This window comes from Triticum dicoccoides, chromosome 2A (genome assembly GCF_002162155.2).
Source record: "Triticum dicoccoides isolate Atlit2015 ecotype Zavitan chromosome 2A, WEW_v2.0, whole genome shotgun sequence".
Taxonomy (NCBI): Eukaryota; Viridiplantae; Streptophyta; class Magnoliopsida; order Poales; family Poaceae; genus Triticum; species Triticum dicoccoides.
In genome coordinates this window covers 505,772,124-505,782,687 of record NC_041382.1, presented here as the reverse complement: position 1 = coordinate 505,782,687, position 10,564 = coordinate 505,772,124, and positions in this window count along the sequence as shown.

Genomic DNA, 10,564 nt, shown 5'->3' with positions numbered 1-10,564 from the left:
ATACCATGATATCATCAATAAACACCACAACAAACTTGTCCAAATACTCCATGAACACCTTGTTCATCATGCTCATGAAATAGGTAGGGGCGTTAGTCAGTCCAAACGACATGACCGTGTAGTCGTATAATCCATATCGCGTTGTGAACGCCGTCTTTGGTATGTCCTTCTCTCGTATCTTCAACTGATGATACCCCGATCGCAAATCGATCTTCGAAAACACTTTAGCTCCTTGCAACTGATCAAACAGATCGTTGATCATCGGCAGTGGGTACTTGTTCTTAATCGTCACTTCATTCAATGCTCGATAATCAACAACCATCCTCAGGGATTTATCCTTCTTCTAAACCAAAAGTACTGGGGCTCCCCAAGGTGATGAACTTCTTCGGATATATCCTTTCTCCAATAACTCCTTGATCTGTTTCTTAATTTCTTCCAGATCATTTGCGGGCATCCGATAGGGTCTCTTGGATATTGGTCCTGTTCCTGGTAACAGCTCTATCAAAAACTCAATATCTCTGTCCGTGGCATGCCTGGTAACTCCTCTGGGAAAACGTCCGGGTAATCCTTCACTACAGGCATTTCCTCCTAAACAACTCCAGTAAGGGCATTCACTTGACTCCTCCTAGGCACATGCCTAGATACATACTTAATCCTTCTTCCTTCCGGGGTGGTGAGATAAATCGACTTACTAGCACAGTCAATGCTTCCTCCAAACTTTGACATCCAGTCCATACCCAATATCACATCCAATCCTTGTGACTCCAAGATAATTAGGTCAGACGAAAAAACATGTGTACCAATGGTTAAGGGTATCTAGTCACACCATCGGCTAGCCATATACTCTGCTCCGGGTGAACTCACTAAAAGAGGGGTCCTAAGGGTTTGGGTTGGTAGTTCAAACTTATCCACGAATCCCCTTGATATGTATGAATGCGATGCACTAGTATCGAAAAGAACAAGAGTGGTAAATGACTTAACCAAAAACTTACCTATTATCGCGTCCGGCTGCTCTTCAACCTCCTCCACATCAACGTGGTTCACTTGTCCTTTGTTGAATGGATTGGGCTTCTTCCCAGTGCTTCCATTTCTGTTTCCATTCCTTCCTTCGGGGCAATCATTGGCATAGTGCCTTGTCTTCCCGCACTTAAAACAGGTAACCTGACTTAAGTCTCTTTTGGCGGGAGTGGACGGGTTGGAGCGGTTCTGATTGTTGTTAGCTCCGTTCCCATTCCCATTCTTAGCACCACTGTGGTTATGTGATCCTCCTCCAGTGTGGTTGTGACCTCCATGGTTGTGAACAAGTCCTCCCGTGTTCGGGGTTAGGCGAGGCTTCTGCTGAGCTCCTGAGTTATACTTCCCTTGTCCATACTTTCTCTTGCGGCTCTCAATCTGCTGCTGTTTCCCTTCAATCATAAGAGCCTTATCTACCAACTCCTGGTAGTTGTTGAAGGTTGCTACCATCAACTGCATGCTCATCTCATCATTCATCCCTTCCATAAACTTCTCCTACTTTGCGGCATCTGTGGCCACATCATCAGGGGCGTAGCGAGATAACTTGCTAAACTCATCCACGTACTGAGCCACAGTACGGTTCCCCTGGCGTAGGTTGCGGAACTCCCGCTTCTTCATCTGCATAGCTCCAGTGGAGACATGGGCTGTGCGGAAAGCTTGCTGAAACTGGTCCGAAGTGACATTGGCTATAGGAAAAGTGGCTGTGTAATTCTCCCACCATGAGGCTGCTGGTCCATCCAATTGATGTGCGGAAAAGCGCACCTTCTCAGCATCTATGCAACCTGCGGTGTTCAACTCCCTTCCAATTCGGCGTAGCCAATCATCAGCAACTATAGTCTCGGTGCTACTGGAAAACAGCGGCGGCTGTAACCTTAGAAAACGGGCTAGGTTGTCCACTGGCGGTGGGTTGTTGTTGTTGTTGCCCTGGTTCTGAACTAGTAATTGCATCAAGGCATTCTGCTGCTGGATCAACTGGGTGAGCTCCGACGGGAAGGCAAAACCGGGGTCACGTCTCGGAGGCATCTGAGGGGCTTAGATGGGAGAGATTTAGAATAGAAGAGGTCTAATGAGAAAACACTACCCATATGCACATGAGACAAACACAATCATTTCACTCAATCAATCAAGCAAGGGCATACAAACGGTCTAGAACTATCACAAAAGTGCTCACTACTACTATATACATGGGGGAAATACTACTAATATATGGTAGTCATCTAGAAATTTTGATCGGTGGAAGACTCCATGATGTCTGCTCCAGCTTCGTCTTCAAAGTCATCATCACTAGGGTCGAAGTCGGTGTCGTCGATGATGATGTAGTCCTCGGGGCGCATTTCCTTGGGTTCTTCTTCTTCTTCTTCTATTGGTGCTGGTCCTCCCATGAATACGCCGATCTTCTTGACTAAGTCGTCATTCTTCTCAAGTAGGGTCTTGATTTCCTCCTCATATCCATCATGGGTAAACTTGAGTTCTTCCTCCAGCTCGATGATCCTAGTCTTCGCCTTCTTCAAATCCATCATGTCCGCACACATCTGGTTCTCCTGACGTCGAATGTGCTGGTTTAACTCCTGGATGAAAGCTGCAATGGATCTATCCTTCCTGGTGTTGATTACTTCCCATTGCTCGTCCCGGCGCCCACATATTTGGTAAATAGTGTCCTTAAGCTCCTTGTTGTAAACTTCTGCAATGCGTCCCATGGTGATGTGAGCTGCCATACTCTTTCCTAAACTCCAGGTTGGTGCGTCGAAGGAAAATTCTATGGGTTTAGAAGTTGGCGAGAACGTCCTTCCTGGAACTTGTACTTGAATCATCCAGCGCTCCTCTTTAGGTAAAGTGGAGTTGTACGTCCCGGTGAAGCTTCGTATTCCAATGTTCAAGTACCTAGTGACTTCCTTCAAGTGGCGTCCAAAAGGTGTGTCTTCATCCAGTTGTGCAAACTTGTTCTTCATCTCCGTCATCCTAAAGAGTAGAAAATGGAGAGGAGTCAAAAATGAGAAGAGAAGTGTGGCCTAGGGTTTATCTTAGGGGTCGTGTCCTACACTCAGTGTGTGCTCTGATACCATCTTGTAGCGACCCGACCTCAGATGGTCAAGTCTCTGTGCTTCAGTGTCATCCCTGGATCGGTAATGCTGACACACAAAGTACTCGAAGGATTTATAATAGAGTAGCAATCACACACTATTACATCGAATGTCTCCAAAGAGAACTTATTACAAAAATATGGCTTAAGGCCATCTAATGCGATAACAGCGGAAGGCTTGGAAGATAAGGTGAGTCCATCAACTCCAACGGCATAGCTCAGCTGCACGGCAACGACCTAACGAACCTTACTCCTCGTCTAAAAAGTCTGCAACATAATACGTTGCAGCCCGAAAATGGGTTAGCACATGGAATATGCTGGCAATATAACACAGTAGAGCAGAAACAGAATAATGCTATCACTACATGCATATATGGCTGATGGAAAGCTGTATGGTTGTAGTTTTGCGAAAAGCCAAATTTTCCCTACAACAACGGAATAAATTTTAATTTTACTATCATGGTGGTTGAAACATCATTGAGAAGGTATCCCCAACTCAATCCCAATTAAAGTGAATTAACATCCCAACAGTATTAATTAAGCATGGTGAGATACATGTGATAACCCAAGTACTAGATACTCAAGAATTGTCCATAATCGGGGACACGGCTAACCATGATTAGATTGTACACTCTGCAAAGGTTTGTGCACTTTTCCCCATAAGACTCAATCGCCTCCGTTGGATTTCTCGCACTATATGGTGTTTGAGAAACGGATGACCGAGACACAGTCTTTCAGAAACTTTAACTCTCTACTCCGGGTAGACCATACCAAACCTACAAAACCCACTACCTGCTGATCTACCTCTTCAAGAGCTTCACGTAACTTACTCAACTACGCTAGAGCCCATAATAGCTTGTGGCTGCACACGGAAGTTTCTAGCATGAATCATCTCAGTTCCCTTTGAGCCTGGGTGGCGGTCCATTGGAAGATCACACGGGTACCCCGGGATTTACAAAAAAAAACAGACAACACTGGGTTCCCCAGGTGCCTCAATCCACCCAGTTGTTTGATTAAGTTGCCACCTTAAGTTGAACCATTAATTAACAATCTCACATCTGACATGAATTTCACTCAAACCCAAACCACGTCTACGAGCATAGAATAGCAATAAGCAATACGTAGAAGTAACTCCCAAGGGTTTGAATGTAACAGGGCAACAGGTTCTACCTCAGCAACTACTTCCCAACCCACAAGTTAATGACATCCTAATCATGCAATGTTTGAGGATTGGAACTAATGCATAAAACTGGGTAATAATGGGATATGATCAAAGTGTTAATTGCCTTGCTGACGATCTAGAGACTCGTAGTAACACGCTTCGCACTCCGGGAATTCTATCGCAAGCAAACAATAACATACATAAGTAACAAGCAATGATGCACAAGCAAAACTCAAATAAGAGAGGTTGACCAGAAAGTTAAAATTAAGAGCTCCGGTTCGCAAAAAGAATCAAAACAAATGGAGCAACGAAACTCAAATGACGAAAGAAAGAAGCTTCATTTACTAATCTGAAACTAGGTCAAACTTTATAGTAGCAAAAACTTGTTTGAGTTGGTTAAACGAAAAGAGGGTTTCGGGACAAAACTCCAGGCGCTTGAATCGCTTGATTCCGTTAAATGAGCGAAAATATAAATAGAAACTAAGATCGGATCAGAAATCACGATCAGAAAAATCACGGAATAAATCCGGTAAAAGAAAACTCACGAACAGACTAACGAACGAGCGTTCGTTAGCTGTAACTAATGGGCGAAAACCGTTCGTTAAAACGAACGTACGGATGAACGTCCGCTAACTGGAAGAACCGAGAAAAACCGACGAATCTGAAAAAAACGGATCTAGGGTTTTCAAAAAACCGAACGGTTTTCATAAAAGAACCCGGCGGTGGGGCGCGGCGGCTACCTCCGGCGAGAGAGCTCCGGCGGGGCGGGGTGCGGGGCGGCAGCTCGCGGGGCGGCGGGGCTTGGCGGCGGTGGCGGCTGCGGGCGGCAGGGTGGGCGGCGGTGGTGGTGGTGTTGGGTGCGGGGGTGGCGGCGTATATAAAGGGGCGGGGGCGGCGACTTGGAGGAGGGGGAGGGCGCGGCGGAGGTGGAGTCCAACTCGGACTCTGGTCCGAGTGGCGGCGGCGGCGGCCTGGCGCGGCTGGGCCTTAGGCCGAGTCGGCGCGGAACCTCTTTTCTATTTTTTTAAAACTTCGCCGACCGAAATAAAATCCTAGAGAGAAAAAACAAATAAAAACCTAAAAATGCCAAAACAATTTTTCACCGTCTAAATAAAATATTTAGAACAAGATGAACATTTTCTTGGCCCTAAAATGCAATTTTGAAAAACATGCAATTTTTCTAATGCAAATAAAATCCGAATAAAATCCAATAAAAATCAATTTAATGATTTTAATATTTTTCCTCCAATATTTCATTTATTTTGGAGAAGTCATATTATCTCCTCTCTTTAATTTTTAATGTGAAATATTTTTTTGGAGAGAAATAATTAAAATCAAATCCTCTTTTCATTATTTGATAAAAGAATCAAATATGAAGACCGGGAAATCCCCAACTCTCTCCGAGGGTCCTTGAGCTGCTTAGGATTTCAAGGATTACGGAACGGAAAAGCAATAAAACATGATATGCATGGATGATCTATGTATAATATTCCAAATTGAAAATTTGGGATGTTACACTGCAGGGGTGTCCTAACTAGCCCATCACAAGCTCTCACGGGCAACGACGGATATTCCTTCTCCCAAGACAACCCGATCAGACTCGGAATCCCGGTTATAAGACATCTCGACAATGGTAAAACTAAACCAGCAAAACCGCCCGAATGTGCCGACAAATCCCGATAGGAGCTGCACATATCTCGTTCTCAGGGCATACTCGGATGAGACATCCTACGAGTAAAACCAACCCTCAAGTTGCCCCGAGGTGGCCCCACAGTCTACTCAGTTCGGACCAACACTTAGAGAAGCACTGGCTCGGGGGGGGGTTAAAATAAAGATGACCCTTGAGTCCGCGGAACCCAAGGGAAAAGAGGCTAGGTGGAAAATGGTAAAACCAAGGTTGGGCCTTGCTGGAGGAGTTTTATTCAAGGCAATCTGTCAAGGGGTTCCCATTATAACCCAACCGTGTAAGGAACGCAAAATCAAGGAACATAACACCGGTATGACGAAAACTAGGGCGGCAAGAGTGGAACAAAACACTAGGCATAAGGCCGAGCCTTCCACCCTTTACCAAGTATATAGATGCATTAAAGTAGACAAGATATAATAATGATATCCCAATAATAAACTTGTTCCAACAAGGAACAAACTCCAATCTTCACCTGCAACTAACAACGCTATAAGAGAGGCCGAGCAAAGCGGTAACATAGACAAACAACGGTTTGCTAGGACAAGGTGGGTCAGAGGTTTGACATGGCAATATGGGAGGCATGATAAATCATGTGGTAGGTATCATAGCATAGGCATAGCAATAGAGCGAGCAACTAGCAAGCAAAGATAGAAGTGATTTCGAGGGTATGGTCATCTTGCTTGCAAAGTTATCCGAGTTGACGTAAGCTTGATCCTCGTAAATGTTCTCAACGGGTTCCTCGATCACGTACTCATCTCCCGGCTCTACCCAAAGCAAGACACAAGCAAAGGGAGACACAATCAACCACAGTGCAATGCACAATCAACATGATGCAAAACATGGCATGATATGTGGGATGTGATATGCAATGCATATGCATGTTTCGGAAAGGAAAGATTGAACCAGGTCTCAACTTGGAAAACCAAGAGTGCCGCTGGAAAGATGAGTTGATTTTGGTCGAAATCGATATAAAGATCATCGGAATCGGATGCACGATTTGCAAATGGCAAGCAAAACAAATATGGCACCGACCTGCGATTAACAGCACGAGGCCATCTAAATGCATCAAGAACAACAAGCTACTGCACTCTAACATAACAATAAAGCACATCGCAGTGATCCACTCAAGATGCTTGACAAAAGATGAACACTGAGCTATGGCTAATTCACAAAATAGCAGATTCAAACAAGCATGGCAAAAGTGCAAAAGATATCAGGTTCACAGACTTGGAGAAAATAACATGTCAAGAATTTAACATCAGGAAGCAATGTTTAGAGCAAGATAACAACATGCTACAGGAACATATCATGGCAAAGCAAGGCATGGCATGAAACTACACAAAGCATATAACAGAAGTCCCTTACTGACCATAAGCCAAAAGGGATCAGAAAATACAATGGCACCCATGTAAACATAGCAAGTTTCGTTAACAGATTCAGACTTAGCAGAAAACTGGAACATGGCAAAAACAGAATTACATAGGCATGTTTACGAGCTCGATGCACTCACCACAAGGCATTGCATGACAAACTAAGCATACACCTAGCAAGTAGACATGATAAATAAGCTAACCATGGCAAGAACAACCTCATAGCATGCATGGATCAACTACAACAACCTCGGCAAAATTGTTTAACACGCAAACAATCTGCCAGGAACATTTTATAGCAAAAGTAGAGCAAGATTGAGTCATGCTAGGGTGCTCCATAATTGCAAACAAAGACATAGATGTATATAGCATAACAATATCTCAAAATCATCCTTACTGAACATGCCCAAAAGAGCCATGGATCACTCTGTAGCAACATGAATACATGGCATAAAAATAACATCAGGGAAAAGACTTAGAAGAATTCTAAGTCCCTGAAATCAGCAACATCACGAGAGCTACTTTGCATGCTTGTGCTAGTCACCACGAAGATCACAAAAATACATGGCATACACCCCTGTAAAGATGGCATGGCATACAACAAAACACATGTAGGGATCAAGATCATAGGAGGGACACATTAATCATGGCAAAAATGACAAATGTCCATAATCTGTTAAGAATCTGAAACTAACATTACATAGCACTCTTGCAACAACATTTAGGGCATCAAGATGAACTCAATGAACAAGGTGCAATGGAATGAAATGAAGTGCACATCCAGGCGAACAATTTGATGTGCTACATGCCCAAAACGGAGCCACGGATGCAAAGATATGATGCGATGAAAAAGGCTAAAAAATACTAGGGACTGGGAAAAAAGTCAACCCTCTAGGGTTTCTCAGATCTGGATCCGGCGGCACGCTTCGCGAGGTTCATCGCCGGAACAGTACTCGAGGTCGCCGGAGTAGAGGAAGGAGGCGGTGGAGGCCGGAGTAGAGGAAGGAGGACGGCGCGGCGAGCTCCGGGCGGCGCGGGGCGGCGGCGAGGGCAGCGGCCACGGCGGACGGCGAGCGGCGACCCGGCGGTTGCGGCGGCGGCCGGCAGCGAAGAAGGAGGCGAGGCGGAGGGAGTCGGGCGGCAGCTCGGGGCGCGGGTCTCCCGCGGGCGAGCGGCGGCGGATGGGCCTCGGGGGCCCGCCCTGGTCTCGGCGGGCCGGCGGCGATGTGGGGTGGCATGGGACACATGGCGGCGTGGGAGTGGCGGCGGCGATGTTGTCCAGCATGGACCGGACGTGTCTGACGCGCGGAGAGGAACGGGGCTAGGGTTAGGGTGGAAATGATCCGGGATTTTCGGGGAAGATGCCTTTTTATAGGTAGAGGGAGCTAGGAGGCTCCAAATTGAGCACAGTTTTCGACCACGCGATTTTGATCGAACGACCGAGATGATGGAGGGGGTTTATGTGGGTTTTGGGCCACTTTGGAGGGGTGTTGGGCTGCAACACACACGAGGCCTTTACGGTTCCTCGGTTAACCGTTGGAGTATCAAACGAAGTCCAAATTGTACGAAACTTGACAGACGGTCTACCGGTAGTAAACCAAGGCCGCTTGGCAAGTCTCGGTCCAATCCGAAAACGTTTAACACCCGCACATGAAAAGAGGTAAAAGGGGACACCGGAGGACATAGGAGCGCCGGAATGCCAAACGGACAACGGGGAAAATGCTCGGATGCATGAGACGAACACGTATGCAAGTGCGATGCACATGATGACTTGATATGAGACGCATGACAAAGACAAAAACAACACGAAGACAAAACCCAACAACGAGGAATATCATAACTTAGTGCTGAAAATGGCAAGAGTTGGAATACAAATATGGCAAGTTACATATGGGGCGTTACACATAGCTACACCTCTTGATCGACGTAAGGCCACCAGGGAAATCACTTGGGGGCTTGGTCATATTCGAACCATAGCTACACCTCTTGATCGGCGTAAGGCCACCAGGGAAATCACTTGGGGGCCAAAGAGAGTGTTACAAAAGAACAACTCAAACATATGCTCCCACTGAGCACAGCTCAATATATTGCTCGGGGGCGCTTTGATTCTCAAAGAACAATGAGTCTACACCCTTGTAATAGGCTATCAAGCCAGGCTTGGAAGCCAGGTGTATTCACCTAAAACCCCGGGTTATCCTACCTTTTTCAAGTAAGCCACTCCGTCCAGGTAATCCTGGTATGACCCGCCGAACATTTGACATGTCAATCTCATAGACCCTGAACTTGTCAAAGTTAAAATGAAGATTGGTTAATGTGAGGTCCATCTTAAAAGGCTTTGTAAAATGGTTTAACCCGGTGGCCTGGCAGCCCATGAAATGCCTAGATTTAGGGCCTGGCAGCCCATGAAAAGCCTCGCATGTTCTTTTTATGCTTTTTATTCACCAAGTTTTTTCTCCTTTGATGAGGTTTATAATATCTTATGTGTAACGCCCCGGATACAACTTTCCATATTTGTAACTCCGACTCTTGCCTTTTCCGGAGATGCGATATGAGTTCCCTTCGTGGTTGGGTTTTGTTTTCGTTTTGCATTTTGTTCATGTCATGCATCTCATCATGTGCATCACATTTGCATACATGTTCGTCTCATGCATACGAGCATTTTCCCCGTTGTCCGTTTTGCAATCCGACACTCCTATGTCCTCCGGCGCCCCCTTTTGTCTCTTTTCGTGAGTGGGTGTTAAACTTTCTTGGAATGGACCGAGATTTGCCAAGCGGCCTTGGTACACTACTGGTAGAACGCTTGTCAAGTTCCGTGACATTTGGAGTCCGTTTGATACTCCAACAGTTAACCGGGGAACCGTAAAGGCCTCGTGTGTGTTGCAGCCCAACACCCCTCCAAAGTGGCCCAATAACCCATCCAAACCCCCTCCATCCTCTCGGCCGTTCGATCACAATCGCGTGGCCGAAAACCGCACCTCATTTGGACTCTCCTACCTCCCTCTACCTATATATATGTCCTCTCCCCCGAAATTTTCGCATTTGAAACCCTAAATCTTCCCTCTGCGCCGCGCCGGACATGTCCAACCCCGCACCGGACGCGTCCAGCCGCCACCTCGTCCAACCGCGTCGCGCCACGTCGCCACCGCCAGCCTCCACCGCGCGCGGTCCCGCGAGCCCGGAGCAGGCCCGCCCGGGCCCAGATCTGCGCCGCCGCCACCGCCCACGGATCCTCGCCGCCCGACCAGGTCTCC